General features: G+C 38.2%; 1 long non-coding RNA gene across 1 annotated transcript; it reads left to right on the top strand.

Annotated features, from left to right (window-relative positions):
- The first annotated feature begins 614 nt into the window (after positions 1-614).
- Positions 615-20,606, top strand: LOC141423057 (uncharacterized). The gene is made up of 3 exons (XR_012447715.1): positions 615-968; positions 15,423-15,503; positions 18,600-20,606. It is a non-coding gene; the product is annotated as an uncharacterized lncRNA (long non-coding RNA).
- Positions 20,607-21,051: the final 445 nt, after the last annotated feature.

The raw sequence follows: 21,051 nt of genomic DNA on the forward strand, positions 1-21,051 counted from the left end.
CTCAAGCTATTTCTATGTACAAAATATTTAGTTTTTGAATTTTTCTTGATTGGTAAAGGAAGTCTTTTCATACAAAAAAAAAATCACAGTCACTAACTATAAATTAAACCAGTAATTTTGGGGGAAGGTGTTAATGGAGGGTAAATGATAAATGAGAGGATATAAGTGCTTTTTGAATTTTAATTTGATACAGATTAGCAGTGCTATTTGTTAATGCACTATTTGTTAATACACTATTTGTTAATTTGTTAATTAAAGAAATCTGTAAAGGGCTAATCACTAGAAGTCCCAATTATTATTGCATTATATAAAGAAATCAAGAAACACCATTGCTATGGACTACATTTCTTCTCATTTTATGCTTATATGGGGTAATGATCATGAATTTATAAGTGAGAATGGTGTGAGTATTTTTTTCATTGTGTTTAAAGACTTAGAAGACATAATATATTAAGGTGAGTTCTACCTAGATATGTAGGTGCAAATGTCCTCTTAAAATATCCATTTGTCATTGTGAGGCAAGCACTTTGTGTGAAAGAATTCAGAGTAGCAAGTTCCTGTGGCAGGAAGAGGTAGTCTTTATCTTTGCTCACCCCATCACAGTTGAAAGATCTTTGTGCATAACACAACAGGTTTTGTTATGAAGGGCTATCAGTTTTAGAAAAACATGGAGCTCTAGGCTTGGAATATAGGTCACTAGCAGAATACATGCATTCTTTGTAGGTTTGAAGCCTTGGGTTGATACCTAGTGCTGGGGAGACAGAGACAGAGAGAGAAAGAGAGAGAAAGTGAGAGAAAGAGAGAGAGAGATTTTAATTTAATTCATATGCATTGCACACTGAAGAATGATGTCCTCCTAGAACAGGGTGAAAATCAGTGTTGTAGGACTCAAGCACAGAGGTTTAAGAGATTCTGTGGAATGAAAATTTGAAGCTGAAGAAGGATGAAGCTTGGAAGCTGTAAGAAAAGTGAGTAGAAAAGAAAGAAGGGAAAAAGGCCAAGGTTTTTGACTGGTTTTCATTGATTTCAATATTGAATGTGTAGAAAGTCAACCCAATGAGAAGTAAAGTAGCAGGTTGTGAGTCACTGGATTCCAAGTGCTTATGATCACAGATATCGCCGATCTTGAATATTTTTCAGGGTTTGCATAGTGTAACTGGTATTTCACATTGGGTTTGTGTTCAGGATTCTGTATTATTAAACAATTAATTGGCAGGCATTAGGCTAAGTTGACTCTGCAACCTTGGGTTCTATTTAAGCAGACTGAAGCTCAACTCAATGTACATAATAAAATGAAGCTTTAGCTTAAGCAAGCAAACTGACAACTAACTTAAAACTAACCTTAGTGTTTTTACTGCCTTCCTTCTTCAATAACCTCATGAATATTTCTCCTCCTTGCTCCCTCAGTGGAGTGGTGTAAAACTTGCAGAGTGGTGTTACACAGTTGATGAAATACAAATGCTCAAATAAATTCATTAAAATGTCACTATGACTTAGGTTTATATTATAACAATATTAAGACTCGGAATGTGATATATTAGGGGCTAAATATACAATAGATTCAATCAACAGTACTTTCCTTTTGTAAGATAAGGTCTAAAGGGGACTTTTTCTATTTTCACTTGTTAATAAAAAACCATGTCTGTGGATGACATTTGTGGTGAGGATGACTCAGGTCTGCTGTGTCCTGGGAGGACAAGGCTTTAAAGAGCCTTGTTTCTCTAAGGAGAAAAGTTGTAAAAAGGAAGGCATTTGAATGGTACTAAATGAGATAAAAGAAAAAGGAGGTTATATGAAAGCTTATTTTTCAACTTATTCAGTGAAGGGGTATGCTGCTCTTCCTTACCATTTCAGCAATATCTTAATTGTAAAGAAGTTATCATAGGCTGAGTTTTAATGTGTCTCTCAGTTAATCTCAGTGAGTTCTGGTTCCCCAGAATGAACATTATGGAACTGGATCCCCAAAGAACATATTTTCTTAACCTATCATTGATCAATAGAGTTTGAGATCAAACATTTTCTTCTGATAATTCCTTCTCAAAGACCGGACATTGCTTATGTTTCTAGAACATAGGAAGTGAAGTTCTCTAATTCATTGTGATTGGTGCTCCTGGTAATTTAGATTTACATGAAGGGAAGATGACGAAAGGAAGCAAAGGAGGAGAGGGTTTTTTAAGAGCCATGGACAAAGGCTTGGACCAGAACCTATCGCACAGCTCTCATCAGGAAACAACTCTACTAATACCTTGATCTCAGTGTTCCAGCCTCCAGAACTAGGAAATTAAATTTATATTGTTTAAGCTATCCAGTATGTGGTGCTTTGTTATGGCAGACCCAACAAACCAACAAATCCACAATTAATTTTGTACATTTTTATTTCCTATTCTGAAAATCATATACAAATTAGCAGTTATTCCAGATTTTCTTCAAAATCCTCTTACCCAGAGGTTCAAGCAACACTTCCTGATTTCTGTCTCTATAGATTTGTCTATACTGAACATTTCAATAATTAGTTTATTGAAGAACTACCCAACTGTTTTCCATACTGGATGCACCATAGGAATGCAATTCCTATGAGCTCTGTATTAAAAGGGAAATCTCTCTACAGCGTCACCAACATTTGCCTCTGAATGTATGTACAAATATGCATACAAAAATGTGTGTGTATGTATATTTTTTTCAAGAAAGGCCTATTGTGTATTATATTCTTTTTAGCTCTGTCAACAATCCCACATATATGAGGGATTATTATGGAACTCTCATGTTCCATTAATCTGTTTGTATTTTTCAGCAAAATAAGTATTCTGATTTTAACTATTTGTTGATCTTGATGTTGATACCATGATGTCTTGATCAGACCAGGATTAGGGTGAGATAAATGGGTACCTAGGCTACAAAACTCAAGAGGGTACACACTGTAAATTCTGTACAGTTGTAAGTGAATGCTTCTTTCAATTTTATGCTATAGATCCCTTGCTGGCCTCACCTAATCCTGACTTTAGCTTGAAAGTTATAAACTTTAAGATTTATTCTAGGTTTATAACTAAATAAACCTGATTATCAAGGAAGATTTAATTTTCTACCATTAGTTATGATCCTAGTTGTAGCATTTACATAGATGCAGTTTATTAGGTCAAAAAAGAAGGATCTTCAAGTCTTAGTCTTCAAAGAGCTTTTATCATCACCGAATGGTGAATGAATTAGTATTTTTTCCCCCTATTATATGGCTTTTCTTTTTTTTTTTTCTTACAATTTTCTTTATAAGAACTTGGATCCCCAAAGAATACATTTTCTAAATCTATCATTGAAATTATAATTAAGTTCTTATAATGTGATAGAGTAAATTACATTGATTTATTTTTGAACACTAACTCCATTTGTATTCTTAAGTTAATTCCCTTAGTTGAGATGTTTTATCTTTTAAAATATTTTCTGGACACGATTTGCCTGGTTTCTGGTTTCCAATTTTTTGTTTGTTTTGTGTCTGTATGGGAGATATTTGTCTGTAGTTTTGTGTCCTTTTTAGGGTAATGTTGACTCATAAAGTGATTGGGTCTCTGTTAATTGTTTCCCTATTTTTTATATACTATAAGAATTTTTGTTGAATTTATATTATTATTTCTTCCTTAATATTTTACAGAATTCTGAACAAAGTCATCAAATCCTAGAACTTTCTTTTTAACTGAAAACTTTAACAAAAATCTCAGCTCATCTGTTTTTATATCATGAGCTTTGATAGTTGGTGTCTTCTAAGGAATTTGTTGATTTCATGTAAGTTGTAGAATTTATTGGTATAGTTATTCTTTCCTGGCCTCGTATAGTTTTCTAACAGACATCTACTATTCAGTACTTAGCTATATATTCTAGGGAAACCCCCTCTGAAGATCACCAATTCTTTTTATATGCAACCATATTTTCTCCAGAACTCTTCCTGAAAGGGCTGTCTTGCAAATTCTAGCTCACTAAAATCATCACTCCAGCTCAGGAAGTTGCCTAGTTCTGCCTGGATTTTTTTCTTCCCTAAGCTGTGATTTTGAACATTTCGTTCACCTAATAAGGTAGTCAGTCATGGGGTTGCTTCATCTGTTTCCTGTTTCTCAGGAATTATTCCTTCTTGTCTGATGTCATTATCATGAGAACTATTGTTCCATGTGTTTCATCTGGTTTTTAATTGGTTTTTTAAACATGAAGTTTTATTTGGTCCTTGTCCCTTCATCTTGGCTAGAAACAGAAATATTCTACGTTATACCACTAAGTTAAAAAGCAGCATAGAAAGTACATATAAATATGTAATGTACGCAGTATACATAGGTATACATGTAAAGAAAAAAGCTAAAAAGATCAACAAAAAATATTTATGGTACTTGTGTTCAAGTATTGAGACTATAGATTTTTCCTTTATTCTATTCTTTAAAGTTTTCTATAAAGACCATTAGCTGATCCCATAATAAAAACAAACCATTAATGTTATAATAATAGAAAAATGTGATTAAATAAAGCACTTAGAAATGAACACAGCTTCAAATATGGAATTTCCAATGAAGGAATATGTTAAACAATTCATCTTCCTGTTTTCATTATTTCTATGAATGGAAGCCTGAGACTGCATCTGATTTTTTTTATAGCAACAATATTTTATTATTGGCTAATTTAGAGTTTACAGGCAACGGAAACTCCCAGATCTTTCCTCAGGAATTACTTTCCAGACCAAAATTTCTTCATCTCTTCATTTTATATTACTTAATAAAAACTTAACCACCTTTTCTACAAGCACAATATTACAATTATTTAATAAAATTAAAGTCCAATTAAACAATATATATGCACAAGTTTAATAAGTCAAGTAAATACAAAGTTAATTATCCTTGCCCTATGTATAGTTCCATAGTGACAACAACTTCCATATAAGTTAACTAATTCTTCAGATATTGTCTCTGTATTAAAAAACAAATATGCTTGTACTGCTATTTCTTGATTCTTAGTGTCATGCATTATCTTCTGTGGTGGGTAGAACTGTAATATGATATTCATGATTCCTGTGTGGTACTGTTTACATTTTTGTGTGACTCATACCCTCCTGAGTTTGGGAAGGATGTGCAACTTTCTTCTAACCAATAGAACAATATTCTTGCTATGTGCCAGTATCAAGGGTCCTTGCCTTCATAGGCCAGGAAACTGCCTCATGAGGCCACTGAATGATGAGCGAAAGCCACTCTATAAAGTAGGATTTATTAGTAGAGAGGAAAGGCTACAGCTAGAGAAGTGCAGCAGAGCCTGGAAACTGGTAACTCCCTGCTCAGGTAAAAGCTGGGGTTTTTATGGATGTTTTAACTCTGGATTGAGGGGTCAGTTTGTCATAGGCTGTGGATTTTGCAGGCTTTCTCAGGTGAACTGGTTTGGTTTGCATCTATATTGGGGAAAGGAACAATCCTGAGAGCATTTTGCTCATCAGCCCTGTGGCAGGTCTATCAGGGCCTGTATCCTCTTTAGGATGCAGAAATGTGGATTTACAACTTTCTCTCAGGATGCAGGGATGGTATTTCTCTCGAGGGGTTGTGGGATACTCATTCATCTGCCTTAGGTCTCCAGACTCAACAAGTCTCCCCTCTGAGACAAGTACCTAACTGCTGTTGGGGAGAGGGGTGATGACTCATTTAGCTGATTCATGCTTATGGGAGGTAGGGGAGGTGATATTTGTCTCAGGGGTTGACCTGTGTAGTCTCCAGGGGCCCCCGATAGAATGGGATGGAGGGCTTGTGCATAGGCAGAGGTGAGTATTCCTTGACTAAGAACTGGAGTTTGATCCACTGGACCTGTTGAGATATGAATCTAGAGAGAACATTTATTATACAAGGCCCAAATAAGAGTATAGAAGAAGCATAAAAAGTAGGCCAGCCAGAGGTAGTGCCCAAGGAGCCCAGCTCCATATGTTATCCCAGAAGGACCACCAATTGGCTAGCTCTTGTCTCCTTTTTGTAACACGTTATATTAACTGTCAGGCCATGTCTCTGACCACTCCAGATTTGTTAGTATAAAAGCAACATTCCTCATTTAGGAAAAGGTACATTCCACTCTTTTCAGCAGTTAATAGGTCAAGTGTCAAGTGCATGCCTATTTTGGAGCACTACTGATGTGAGTGAATCTACCTGGTCCTGTAAAGTCTCTATGGACTGAATGACCTGTTCTATGTCATTATTAAATTCTGTTGACAGCTTTTGGTAGGTATAAACTGCCCCCAATGCCAGTACCTGTTCCAGCCTTGATCTCCATAGCTATCAGTAGGGGAATGATTTCAATGGCTCTCTTCGATTGAGTATAGGCCTCTAGAGGAATAGGAAGGGATTGGTTACCAGGGACAACATCAATTTGTGGGGTTAGGAGAGCCTTAGTATAGGTTCCCTTCCAGCAAGGAGGCAGGCAAGTGTAGGTGGCACTTTCACAAACAAAATAAGTTCCAGGAGAAAACAAACCCTGAGTGTCATTTGTTGACTGTGTGATATGATGCAAAGGTTTTTGGAGATTTCCTCCAGTGAAATTGACCCCTGTAAATTTTTGAGGCACTGGGGAGCAGGATGGATTAGTTCTATGTTGGTAATATTAGGTTTTGTTACAGGAGAGTTTAATTTGTTACCTGGTGAGACCTCAAGTGCGTCCATGAACATTGCCAATACTTGTGGAAGGCTTGGAGAGAGACAAAGCCAGCAATCCTCAGCCAAAGGGGGGTTTGTAGAATTTAAAAGATGATGGGCAGAGTTTATTAACCAGTACAGCTAGGGAATGAGATCCATGGGTGGCTGAGTCTGTGGAGATTGTAATTTTTTCTTGGTAGGGGGAGTGGAAAGTGGGAGTCTCTACCATACATAGTTTACATGCTAGCAAGTATTTCAACTTTTGCTCTTATAGTGTCTCTTTTTTTAAAATTTTCTCCCTTTGTCCTCTCCTGTGGCCAACAGATCCATTGGCCTGCTCTTCCAAAACATTGGGTGGGACCATACACACTGACAAATCCTGTGCCTAAGGTCTTGCCATATAGTTGTTCATTTTTTAAACAGTGAAGATTGCTGTAGGAACAACCAGGTGCAGCATTGTAGTAACTGCAATCATGAGGGCAGGGTGGAAGAACCGCAGCCAAGGTGCAGACTATAAGAGGGAGGAGACCACAAAGAGCAGGGTGCACAGGATGAGATATCCACCACTCAAAGCTACTTGTTGGGGCCATGTCCACTCAGGGGGAGAAGTTGCCCACAAACCAACACTCAGAAGAAAGGAGACCAGAATAAAAACAGCCCACAAAAAGGGAGGAAGTGAAAGCATAGGTTACATGTTTGGGGTGTTCTTTTTGAAAAGATATTTGAGGTCTTCCACTGGCTCACAGGAGTAAGCTGGTGGAGCAGGGTGTGGCTCCAGGGTGGGTGTGTCAGGCTCAGGTGTCCAACATTTGGCTTGGGAGATGTGAATCCAGGAGTCTAGCCCAGCGAACTGAACTTAATTCCTGTGGGGGTAGATAACAAGACCAGGTGTGGCCCTTCCCAAGGGGGTTCAGAGAGACCCCAGGAGTTATGGGGGAGTTTGATAAGGACTAAATCAGGTAGCCGGGGAGAGACCTTGAGGCTCCTCCCTCCCTACTTCAGAGAGGACCTGCTGAAACTTGGCTAGTTGAGTGATATGAGAAACTACACTGGGGTCTAAAGTTAAATCTTTTTGGAGAAAGGGTTGCCCATATAAAGCTTCAAAGGGAATAAGGCCTATTTTATTTGGGGTGTTTCTGAGTCAGATTAAGGCTGAGGTAGTAATTTTTGCCAGGGGAGGTGAGTTTCCTGAGCCAATTTAAGACAGGTGTCTCTTGAGTTATCCATTGGCTTGCTCAGAATTGCATGAGGATTGGGGTCTCCAGGCACAGTGGAGATAATATTTGAATCCCAAAGCCTTAGAGACTCCCTGAGTGACTTCAGCTCAGAAGGCTGGCCCATTGTCATTTTGGAGAGTCTGAGGGAGTCTGAATGTAGGGATAATCTCTCTAGTTAGCACCTTAATTACTTCCCGGGCCTTTTCAGAGGAGCAGAGGAATGCTTCAACCCATCCAATAAAGGTATCCACCAGAACCAGGAGCAATCTAGAGGCTGGGTCACCTGGCAGGTGGGAAAAGTCAAGCTGCCAGTCCTCCCCTGGATATGTCCTCCGGCTCTGAGTTCCAGGGATAGGCAGTATTTCAGGGATTCACATCGCCCAAGCCAATCTGTTATGCTGACAGATTTCACATCCTCTAATAATATCCTGGAGAGTATCTCCAAGTTTTATCCCCTCAAATAGTTGCCCTACCAAGAATAGTGTCTTATGGGCCTCCAAGTGATAGGTCTGATGTAGAGTTTTTAGTACCTTCTATTGGCTACTCTGTGGAAGAAATAATTTGCCCTCAGGAGTTATTCACCATCCTCTGTGATGTAAGCAATAACCTTTCTCTGAAGGCTGTAAATGTTTGGTAGGTGAGTATAGGGGGTGTTAAGAAGGAAGGAGGGATTGTTCCTACAAGACAGGGGCCTGAACATAAGGAATCCTAGAGGCCTTCTTCATTGCCATGTCACCTCTCTGGTTTCCCTTAGCAACCTCATCCTCTGACCTTTGATGCCCGGAGGAGTGAATTACTGCTATTTGCTTTGGAAGTAAAGCTGCTTTTAAAAGGTTTAAGATTTCCCTGGAATGTTCAATAGGAGAGCCCTCAGTAGTTAACAATCCTCACTCTTTCCAAAGTGGTGTCTAGGGAAGGAGGACCAGGAAAGCATACTTGGAGTCTGTATAGATGTTGGCAGTTTTTCCCTCAGATAGTTGTAATGCCTTGGTGAGAGATCAGCTCAGCCAACAGGGCACTAGTGGAGGGAGGCAGAGGTTCAGCCCATAAAGTCTTAGTGAGAGAAACCACAGCCTCCCCTGCTCATCTAATTCCCTCCCAGACGAATAAACTTCAGTTCGTGAAGAGAGTGAGGTCTGGGTCTGGGAGTGACTGATCAAGGAGGTCAGGCCTAGCCAAATAACATTCAACTAGCACTTCCTCACAGAAATGCATGAGTGGCTCCCCCTCAGTGGGGAGGAGGGATGCTGGATTTAGGGCAGAGCACACCTGAAGGCTCACATCTGCATTCTAATAATTGGGCCTGATATTTAAGTAGTCTGTTGTCCGATAACCATAGTCCTCATTTAGCTGTTAGAAGCCCCCCTAGATCATGTGGAGTATATATGGTTAAGGGCCATCCAAGAATTAATTTTTAGGCCTCCAGGAACAAGAGGCAGGTTGCTGCCAGGGCCCTTAGGGACCCAGGCACCCTTTAGACACATTGTCTAGTTCTTTGCTTAGATATCCTACGGGTTGTGGAGTTGGCCCTCAGAGCTGCATCAGTACTCCTAGGGCTGCCTCTCCCCCTTTCATAGATATATAGTTGGAAATGGTCTTGGGTAGGCAAGCTCAATGCCGGTGCAGTTTCGAGTGACAGTTTGAAAAGTTTTTGTGTTTTCAGGGTCCTATTCTAAAAGGGATTGAGAGCCTTGCTGAGCATCTTTTAGGAGTTGATGTAGGGGCCTGGCAAGGGCTGGACATCTAGGGATCCAGATCCTGCAAAATCCTGTAACTCCCAAGAAAGCTCTAAGCTGCTTTATGTTCTGGGGGAGTTGAAAACAGAGGATTGGGTCAATTCGCTCATGGCTCAGGGAGTGAGTCTGTCCTTGTAAGACCACGTCTAGATAGGTGACCTGTGGGAAGTGTAATTGAGCCTTTTCCTTAGAGACTTTGTATCCCGGGGAGGCCAGAAAGTTTAAAAGGGACTCAGTTGCCCTGCAGATGAGGGGCTCTGTGACTCCAAACAGAATTAAATCATCAACATATTGAAGAAGGGTGGCATCTGGGTAGTGCCATCCTAATAAGTCTCTGGTTAGGGCCTGTCCAAAAAGATGAGAGCTGTCTCTAAACCCTTGTGATAAAACTGTCAAAGTCAGTTGCTCTGAAGGGTTAGTGGGATCTTCAAAGGCAAACAGAGGCTGACTGTCAGGATGCAGAGGAGTGCAATAGAAAGCATCCTTTAAATCTAGTACAGAGTAATATTGGGCTTTTGAGGGTATTTGAGCCAATAGATTATAAGGATTGGAAACAATTAGGTGGAGGGGAATGATTGCTTCATTAATGAGATGGAGGTCTTGAACCAAATTCCATTTGTTTGGCCCCTTGCAGATAGCAAGAATAGGAGTATTACAGGGCTGGAGCAACTAATTATCAGCCCTTGTTTTTTTAAGGAATTTATGATAAGTAAGAGGCCTCGTCTTCCCTCAGGCTTGAGGGGATATTGTTTTTGGTGTGGAAACTCTGAATAGGGAGGGCCATTTTGGCTCACCCTACAGTCATCCCATCAGTCCACACTGTGGGATCTATTTGTTGCAGAAGGAGGGGCCAACAGAGATAGTTGCCTAGGAGGAGGAGAATTTGAGATTTTAGTTGACATAGTAAATCCTATCCCAGCAGGGGAACGAGAGACTATGAGGAAAGAGCGACAGAAGTGGAGGTATCTCCAAGAGCAGTACAGAGGCTGGGTAAAATAGAGCTCTAGATGCTTGCCAGATATGCCCTGAATGATCACCTTGTCATTAGACTGGGGACCAGTACAGAATTGTAAGACAGAGAGACAGGCTCCACTGTCTAGCAGGAAAATGACCTTTTGCTTCTCTACCATCATGGCTACCCTGAAACTCATCAACATTGATGTTAAGAAGTGGAGCCTGGAGGCCCTGGGACCCATCAATCCATAGGAGGTGGCACCCCACCTTCCATCTGGAGATGGGGTACTTAGACCTCCAGTGGTTACCTTTGCAGAGAGTGCAAAGTCAATGGAAGGGGGGTGGACTGTCTCCTGGGCTGTCCCCCTTTTGGGCATTCTCTGTGGAAGTGCCCCTCCTGTCCACAATGGTAGCAAGTTCAGGATGTAGGGCTCAGTTGGGTAAGGCCCTCCCTGAAAACTGCAAGCAGGTCATAGTGTCTCTTGTCTTTTTCTCTCCTTTTAGTAATATCCCAGTTATAGTATACAGACATGGTTACCTGCATTAATTGCGCCAATGATTTTTCCCCATCAGCCACCAACTTTTGGAGTTTTCTATGAATATCTGGGACTGACTGTGTTAGAAATTTATCTTTAAGGAAAACCTCTCCCACCTGAGACTCTGGCTCCACTGTGGTATGCTTTCTGATAGCATCCTTAAGATGCTGCAGAAAGATAAGGGGATTTTCTTCAGGGCCTTGCTATACTACAGTCACCTGGGAATAGTTTAGAGGTTTGACTTTGGCCCTTTTTAGCCTTTCCATTATAAGATGGATGAAGTGGCATCAATGCCATTCATCTTCCTCACCATTTTGATTCCAATGTGGATCTGCCAAGGGGACTGCCTGTGCCCCTGTGGATATAGGCACATTTATTCCCTCATTTTCAGGTGTCATGGGTATTGGGGCTTGTTGTGAATTTCCAACCTGAGTGGCCTGGACCAAGACCTATTTTATTATTGCTTTTCTAATGAGGAAAGAGTTTGGTCTAGTAGAAGCACAATATCCTTCCATGCCAATTCAAAGATTTGGATCACAGAGATAAAGGCTTGGATGTAGTGGTCTGGGGCATCAGTAGAGCTACCCAGATCTTTTTTAATCTCCCTTAGATCTGATAACTGGAAGGGGACATAGACTCACACTCTTCCTACTATTGCCTGTTTAAGGGGGAAGCATCCATTAGGAGATTCTGAATATTGGGGTGGCTTAGAAGGTAGGGCAGAGGGTGGAGCAGTAGGAGTGGGCCTTGTCATTGATAAGGGGCTTTTCTGGTCCTCTTTCCCATGTTTATCCTGTGGCTTACAAAGAATGGCCAGTGTTTGAATATCTAAATAGCAATTATGGAGCCATTTTGGGTGGTCTCAGAGACGAAGGAAAAGTTGCACCTTAACCACTTTTCTTGCCTTCTACAGAAAAGGTCTAATTGGCATATGGTATTGTAATTTAAGGAACCCTGTGAAAGCCACTTCTCTTGGTCATCTAAGGGATACTGAAGCCAAGACTCAGTACAAGGAAAGATGAGGGTTTTTTTTTTGAGGTTAGGGTCAAGGTCCTTCCAATGTTTCAGTAGACAGGCCAGCGGGGACCACTTGGGTATTCAGGCCAGAAGACTGGAAGGGGCAGGTCCCATCTAGAAAAACAATAACAACAGCAATTGGGTCAGTTCCCTTTTTGTCAGCATCCTGACTGGGAATTACCCAACAAGAGCAGGCATCCCTGTCTCGTGACTTTCCCCACCATTCGTGACCAGGATCGAGATAAGTAACTGGTCAGATTAGGCACCTGACCAACACAGTGAGGAAAGCTCTAGGATCCTGCCTTTCAGCTAACAGCAAAAGAAAACTAATACATCCACCTACTTGTCAGGAAATAGTTTTTATTTTTCACTCCACCCCAACTCTTTGCTTCTACCTCTACATATTATACTTGTATGGTAATTTGAGGGTAGACAAGTATTAGTATCTATATAATATTGATTATAAAATGCTTTTCACAATTGAGTCCTAGAACACATTTTGTTACTTTAAGCATTTCTCTTATTTTTGCTTTCTTAGTTTTTAATACAGTGATCACAAATTTAGCCCTGAACATGTCCATGAGTTTAAATATTCTCAGAAAACAGTCACATACATTAGGTATTTTATTAATTTCTTCTTTTTAAAAATAAAAAGAAGAAACATCTGTTGGGTCCCTCCAACTGCTTTCTCTTGGCTTGACTCTTAGTGGATGTCTTTATCTCATTTTCTGAATCGGAAGTCTCCCTTTTTGTTTTATGCCCTGCAAAATCTTCTAGTAACTTCTTGAGAAAAAACAATATGCGGGCACTTTTATTTGTGTTCTTGTGTTTAATCTTACAGGTTAGAAAATATTTCATACTCACAATTACTGACTTGCTTGAGATTAGAACTTTAAATTGAAAATCATCTTTCACTCAAAATTTTGAAGAAACAGCAATGTTTTCTAACACTCAGCATTACTACTATTGTTAAGTTAACTTTGTTCAGACTTAAATTTTTACATAAATTCTGTTTTATGTAAAGATGTCTATCACTAGACTAGTTATGATGTTTTTAAATAATATTTCTAATATTTTTGTTCATTATGTATGATTTTAGTGTGTTTTCAATCAAAACGCCTGTGGGATTTCTGTGAAATGTGATTTCTTTCTTTGATGACTTTCTGTTATCTGCTTTATTCTCTCTCTGACTCTTATTCGATGTTACAACTTAGTCAATGAATATTTAAAGTTTTCTTACCTTTTTCGTCCTTCTGTATTTCTTTTATGTTAACTTTTTTGGTAGTATTGGGGTTTGAATTCATGGCATCCTGCTTGTGAGACAGATACTCTAGTGCTGGAGCCATACCTCTATTCCTCACCCTTTTACTTTTGAAAATCTTCTTGTCAGCTTCTCTTCATCCTTATTTTCTATCCTTGGGCTTTGTGATGCTGTTTTCTTACATTTAAATCCTAGAATCTCTTTCTGGGTTCTCTGGATGTTCCTTTTTATAGTAATCTGCTATTACTTTTGATCTTCAATATTTTACATATTGATTTTTTAAAATGTGTTCAGTCTGATTTTTTTTAAAGTTCTAGAATCCTACCATTTTCCTCCAGAAGAATATGTATATGTACACGCCATCCATTCTTTCTCCTTAAGATTAAAAACTACCATCTATCATATCACAGATATTCTTCTACAATGATATCATCAGTAAAGTAACTACATTTAGGGGTGCTGTAGTCTTGATTCTTATCTTTCATGATTTGTTCATGATCTAGATACCTGGCACAAACTTTTTTCAAGAAAGAAAACATCAGCTTTCAAGGAATAATCTCAATCTTTCCTCAAAGCCTATCTCTTCTACATTCTTGACTTTTACATTGCTGTTTATCTGAGAGAAATAACTTAAGAGGGCAAATTTATTTGGGTTTAGGGTTTCAGAGATTTCAGTCTAATGTCACATGGTCCCATGTGTTTAGACAGAATATCATGGTAGTAGGAATGTGTGGTAGAGTAGAGCTATTCACCTCATGGTGGACAGAAACCAGAGATCAACACGAAGGGGCCAGGAACAATATACACCCAAAGACAAATGCCTCAGTAACTTCCTCCAGCTAAGTTCTACCTCCTAAAGTTTCTAGACCTTTCAAAATAGTGCTACCAGTTAGGTAGGGTACAAGCCTTCAACATATGAGTCTGTGGGGGAGATTTCAAAAATCCATAACAACCTCCTAGACTAGTGAGTCTCTATTTGTTTCTACATTTAACCTTTTACTGGACGATGCTGCCAGAAGTGTTAGCACATTTTATGCCTTGATCTAGCCTTGTTAAGATTAGGGTCAATGTCAAATCTCTAGAACACCTAAGGACTTTTCAGGGATAACATTTTTTTTTCAATGATTTTTGTGGACATGTCTCTTCCTGTTTGTTGACTTAAAAACTTAATAATTATAAAAAGTTCTAAAATTAAAATAAAATAGCAGTGATCTCAGAGAGGGACAGAGTATTTTCAAATGATATTTACTCCCTCATTCTTTGAAAGAAGCGTTTTATAGCAAAATGTCTTCAAAAGGCTGTCCAATTATATTTACTTTGCACCTTTTCTTTGTAGTTTGTTGACTTAAAATGCCAACTGAAAACACATACACATACACAGACAATGGAAGGAGGAGGGGGGAGGGAGAGAGAGAGAGAAGGAAAAGAAGATGAAGAAGAAAAGAAAAAGAAGAAGAAAGAAGAAGGAGGAGGAGCAGGAGGAGAAGAAGAAGAAGAAGAAGAAGAAGAAGAAGAAGAAGAAGAAGAAGAAGAAGAAGAAGAAGAAGAAGAAGAAGAAGAAGAAGGAAAGAAAAGAAGAAGGAAGAAGAAGAAGAAGAAGAAGAAGAAGAAGAAGAAGAAGAAGAAAAAGAAGAAGAAGAAGAAGAAGAAGAAGAAGGAAGAAGAAGAAGAAGAAGAAGAAGAAGAAGAAGAAGAAGAAGAAGAAGAAGAAGAAGAAGAAGAAGAAGAAGAAGAAGAAAGAATCGTCCCTGGATACCTTTGTAAACAAACATAAAAGATAACTTTTTTTTTTTTTTTTTTGCAGTACTGGGGTTTGAACTCAGGGCTTCTGGTTGGCTAGTGCTCTATTGCCTGATCCATACCTCTATACCTCCAACTCTTTTTCCTTTTTTCTCTGGCTATTTTGGACATAATGTCTTGACTTTTGCCCAGGCTGACCTTGTCCTCAATCCTCATATTTTACATTTTCTGCAGTCACTGGGATGACATGTGTACACTACCACACTGTGCTTTTTTCCATTGAGATAGGGTTGTGTAACTGTTTTTTTTTTTTTTTTTTCCCTCTTCTCCAGGCTGGCCTGAAACTGCATTCCTCCCAATCTCAGTTTCCCATATAGTTTGGGATATTAGGCCACTGTATTCAGTTTGTTGAGGTGAGTTTTTATAAACTAATTACCCTGGCTGGGCTCGAACTGCAATTCTCCTGATCTTAACCTTCCTAGTAGCTAGGATTACAGGCAGGAACCAGTGGTGTCTGGCTTGTAACTTGAATTGTAAAAGAAATAAATATAAATTTAGGGTACTTAAGATTTGGAATGTTGTGCCAAGATGTCAAAACATATGTTCATCCATGTTGAAGATCTCAAAATTGAGTTAAGTGCAGGGTTCACACATATCAGATAAGTGTCGTTGAAGGTTACTATTATAGTGGAAGGGAATAGAACTAGTGGAAAGGGATTTTGGGTGTCTGTTGTATTTCAGGACCTTAAACCATTTTTGTGAAAGCTGCAACCTAAAACAGAGTTGGCCTGAGGCATTGCCAGTCAGTAAGTCTGTTCTACTAGGTTAGTGTATGACTCTAGAATCCACAAGTACAAAGTGGGACTGACATCAGTATATGGTTAACTATAGTAGCTAACAGTAAAAATCCTACAATCTATAATACATTTTAAGCACCTTACATTTTCTAAAAAAAATATCTTCTGATTTCATTCAGTTGAGGATGAAAGGGATAAGAACATTCTATACCAAAATATGTTACTTTGGTATATTATTTTGAACCAAGGACAATTGAAAAAAAGTGGATAGAGTAAGAGCTCTCTGATTTTTCCCTTTTTATTCAACAAGAAGGGAATAAAATTACCCATGAGTAAGATGCCCTTTTGGTAGCATAATGAGAACATTGTTACCACTGAGCACATGGAGTTGACACTGAGATGAGTCTGTATAGTGACACCCACTGTTATAACTCTTATGTTCCATTAGTTTCCTCATATTTTCCTAGTCACTTTCCCATAATTCACTGTCCTAGCTCAAACTTTTTTCTTCCTTCTTCTTGTCATGTCTCCACAATTTATTATTCTCTGTTAAAATAGTATGTATATAAGTTCTCAGGACTATTTGCTATACTTGGTTTTTCATTTCTTATACATTAAAGCCTCCATGTACTTATAAACATATTAACATTAAATAACATTTGTATGCTTTTCTGTTGCTAATCTGTCTTTTGTCAGTTTAATTATCAGGCTCAGCCAGTAGGTAGAAGAAAAGTCTTTCCCCCAATGCTCTTTTGGTAATAGGTTAAAGCATCATACACTCACTAAAAAAGAGACCTAGTCTCTAAAAAATTACTTTACCATTTTTATTTTAGCAAATTTTTATTACCTTAGGATGAAATCTCACTTATAGTGGTAAAAATTCATTTTATAAACACATATGCTAATTATTCATCTTAAAATGCATTAATAGTGTTAATATAAATTTGATTACTACTCTTACTATTATTATACTTATTGAGTGGTTTTATATGCTAATTATGATTTTAAGCATTTTACAAATTGTCTCATTTAATATTCTCAAAAGCCTCTCAGCTATCCATTACCCACACCATTTTAACAAAAACAAGATGAAAATTAACAGAGGTACCCTAACCTCACTGAGTAAGCGGTGTTGCTCTGTGAGATTTTGGCCCACTTTTGATTCTGCTCTTTCTACTTTCTGTACTAGGAAAAATGAGTTTTTTCTAGCTTGAATTCCAGACTACATGGATTGCTGGAGGAATATATAGGGAAGCAAAATCTTAGACAGGCATGGGAAGATTGAAAGCTCAAATGTAGAGGGATTTCATGCTATAGGAATCAGTCCTGTGGGATGGTTCCCAATGACAGGGAGACAAAATGAGATATCACCTCTAAATGACAAAGGGGCAGGGCATCAGCATGCCTAAGTGTATACATTGTCATGAATAAATATGGCAGCAAGACATGTATGCAGCAGAGAAAGACATTAGCAAATTAATGAAACAAAGCTTGGATTTTATTCTATTGTGAAGGACAGTCATTAATTGTTTAGTCACTGGGATCAAGGTCATTCACTTCTGTCCTTTCCATTCTTTTACCACTCAAGCATCTGCTTCCTTTCATATGTACTACACCTGGTTTTCTGCATTAAAATTTCAAAGAGTGTTCCTGCCCTAAAATTTCTCATCAAATTCATTCTTCATACTGTAATCAGATCTGAATCCTATGACTCAGATTTGACACCAGTCTCCTGTTTGGAAATAGTCATTACTAATCACGATTTGTTAATAGACTAATATTAATCTTTCAGAAATATACTCAGTTTACTTTAAACACTTACTTTCTTTTCATCTTTCTTAAAATGATTATTACAAATCCTTCCCTTCCTGTAACACCAACACTATGTTTTCAAGGGATGGGGAGGTACAGTTGTAATTACAAGTGCTTAGATTTAAGTGGCTTGTCTATAGACTTGGGAGTCAACTTTCCACAAAATGTGATCAGGTTCGCTTTAGATTTGCTCATTTCATGGGTTATAACCATGGCTGTAGATTTCAGTAACACTGAAAGTGGCTTTACTAATAGAATGAGAAGGGATTTTATTAATGAATGACTACAAAGTAATTATATTCATAATATGCAATCCTTTTAGATTGAAGAAGAAAAAACTTCAATAAGTATATTGTAAACTCAAAGATTAATAAACTAATTTTGAAAGCCTAGAGTTAAAAAAACATCACTTAGGCATCAGGGTTGCTCAGAAAATACAGGAGGTATTGATTTTCTTTTCTACATAAACTTTAGTGTTACTTCCAAATCAGAAAGTGTGGAAAAACTGAGAGGAAAAAAAATGGAAGACCCAGTGACTTAGCTGTAGAAAGACATATTTTTAAGAGAATGATTAATGTATAGGAGACTAAACCAACAGGAAAGGTATGAAAGGGAAAAGATGTGCCTTCCTGCTGAGTCCTCTATCTCCTGGATTCCTCTATCTCCCCTCCTCCTTCCATCACTAAATCATTTAAGAGAAGGTTGCTGATAATCATAAACTTTTTAATCATAAGTACTTTGGCATGCATTTCCATACAACTACAATAATAAAAAGAGTGATATTGATGAGGAACTTATTTAACTTTCACAAACTGTCCCTCTAATTTAGCTAAAAGAATAAAATATTTTCCTCGTCTAGATCTTTTGCATTAACTTCTTATTCTTTTAATTTAATTCAAGTCTCAGGAGGAGGATCCAAGATGGCAACTAGAGAGCAGAACCAAACAGTGTGAGCTCCATAAATCAAAAATTTTGCTGAGATGCTGGAGCCACACTTGGCAGAAAAAAAACACCAAGAAGAGTCAAAACTGACACCCTGAACCCCCAGCCTATACGAAGCTTCTCCACGCCACGTTACACTGAGAAAACAGGAGAGCTCCCGCACCACCAGATGCTGGCTGCAAACCTGCTTGAGAACTGCAGACCAACAGACCAGGGACAGAAATAGCACCAAGTGGAGTGATGGGAAGATGAAAAAGGGATGAAAACCATTCTCCCCACAAAAATTCCAATTCTGTCATGATCTTGACTTTTTTATGAGTAGAGGCAATTATTAAAAAAAAGTCCCCATTCTGTCTTAGAGTCATCTAATGGCTTTTCCTTTCATTGTTGCATCAAGATAGCTCTTCTTAAGGCCACTATGAACCTCCATACTGTGAACTCTTGTCAATTTTCTGTTCTCATTTTGTCACCTAAGAACATTATTGGGCTGAATAGATTACTCGCCATGATTCCATGTTCTCCCAGACCTGGTCCCTTACTGGTCATGCCTTCAAAGCTGCCTTGTACCTTCTTACCCCCATGTTTCTGACCTATTAACCTCAAGATGCTCCTGATTCAATCCTCAGACTCACTTGCTTGACTGTGAATATTTTACAACTCATTTTTTTTGTTCAACTAGGACCTCATACTGGAACCCCAGAACTGTATGTCTGTGTACCTCACATCCTCACTCTACTGTCCAACTGGCACTTCAGAGTCAGACTATCCACGTAAACAACAAATCTGTGATGGTCTTCATCCTCATTCTTAGGCCTGTTCTCTTCCCAGTCTTAGTATGTGGCATTTAAATTTTCCAAAAATAAACCTTACACTGATTCACTTTTTTCAATTAATTCAACAAAATCCAGAATCATAATTGACCTCCTCCTTCCTCTCAGGCTCCACAGGAAAATTGTCACCATATCTTGTTTTTCTGCCTATGAAAATGTACACAGAATCTCATGACTGTCATCACCTGAGTTAGAAGTATAATCATGTATCCTTAAGATAACTGTAGTCATTTCTGAACCGTATCTCTGATTCTGTTGTTCTGCATAATCAGTTCTCAGTAAAGCAACAGCAGTGTTCCTTTTAAAATGTTAATTGAATAATGTCACTCTTGCTAATATATTGTCACTCTCCTTCAGAGTAAAGGGCAAAAAGAATTCGTAAGTGCTATACTCAGCATACCATTATTTTAGCCCCCTGGTACTGGGGTTTGAACTTTATTTGTAAAGCAAGCCCTCTAGCATTTGAACCACACCTCTAGTCCTTTCTGCTCTGGTTTGAAGATAGGGTCTTACTTTCTTTCCCGATTGACCTGGACCTATATTTTCCTATTTTAGGCTTTTTGCCACTTCCGGGATGACAGATAGATGCCACCACACCCAACTTCTTTTCTGTTGAGATGGGGTTATTCAAACATTTTGATTAGACTGGCCTGGAATCACAATCCTCTAGATCTCAGCCTCCTGTGTAGCTGAGGAAGACGGGTGCCTGCCACCAGGCCCAGCTATTCTCCCTTATTTTTATGTCTGTTCTTATCTCCTATTCCTTCTTTTTCCTCTTGTGTTCCAGAAACACCAGTTCTTTATGACTCCTCAACACAATAGTCACTGTGTCAATAGTGTGGGCAGCTGCTGTCTCTGTCTACCTGGCTTGGTCTTCCTAGATGTCTGCATGATTTACTCTCTAATCTTTTGTGGGCCTTGTTTAAATGCCTGATTAGCAGTAAGGCTGTTTCCAATGCTTTAAAATTGCATCACAACCACCCTCCTCTTGTGCTTTCTTCTTTATATTATTCCACTGCATTTATCACCACTGAATATAACATATATTGTAACTTGTTTATTACTGGTCTCTTTCCACTAGGATGTAATCTCTAGATTCTATTAATCTTTTGTTTATTGCTATAAAAATTTGTAATAGCCTGGTGAAAATTAGATGTTCAATAACTGTTTGAAGAAAGAATGGATGGATAAAATTTTTTTTATCTTATTAGTATGAGTAATTAAATTTTAAATATGAATCATTTGTATATATTGGCAGGTTTTTGTTAATTAACTATTGCCATCCTTTACAATTTTTTTAAAGCAGATTACATGATTTTTCTTATTGATTTGTCAAAGATATTTTAAGGGCAACAAAATCTAATTTTATATATTTATTATTCCACAATTAGTTGCATCCCTTTACAATAATTTTTATTTTATATAGTCAAGTAAATATTTTTGTGTGGTTTTTCTTTAATTTTGCATATAGAAAATAATTTTTACCAGTAATATATGAGCAGAAACATTTTATGCATTCTTTCCATATATCATATATATATATATATATATATATATATATATATATATATATGTGCCAT

This window comes from Castor canadensis, chromosome 5, assembly GCF_047511655.1.
Source record: "Castor canadensis chromosome 5, mCasCan1.hap1v2, whole genome shotgun sequence".
Taxonomy (NCBI): domain Eukaryota; kingdom Metazoa; phylum Chordata; class Mammalia; order Rodentia; family Castoridae; genus Castor; species Castor canadensis.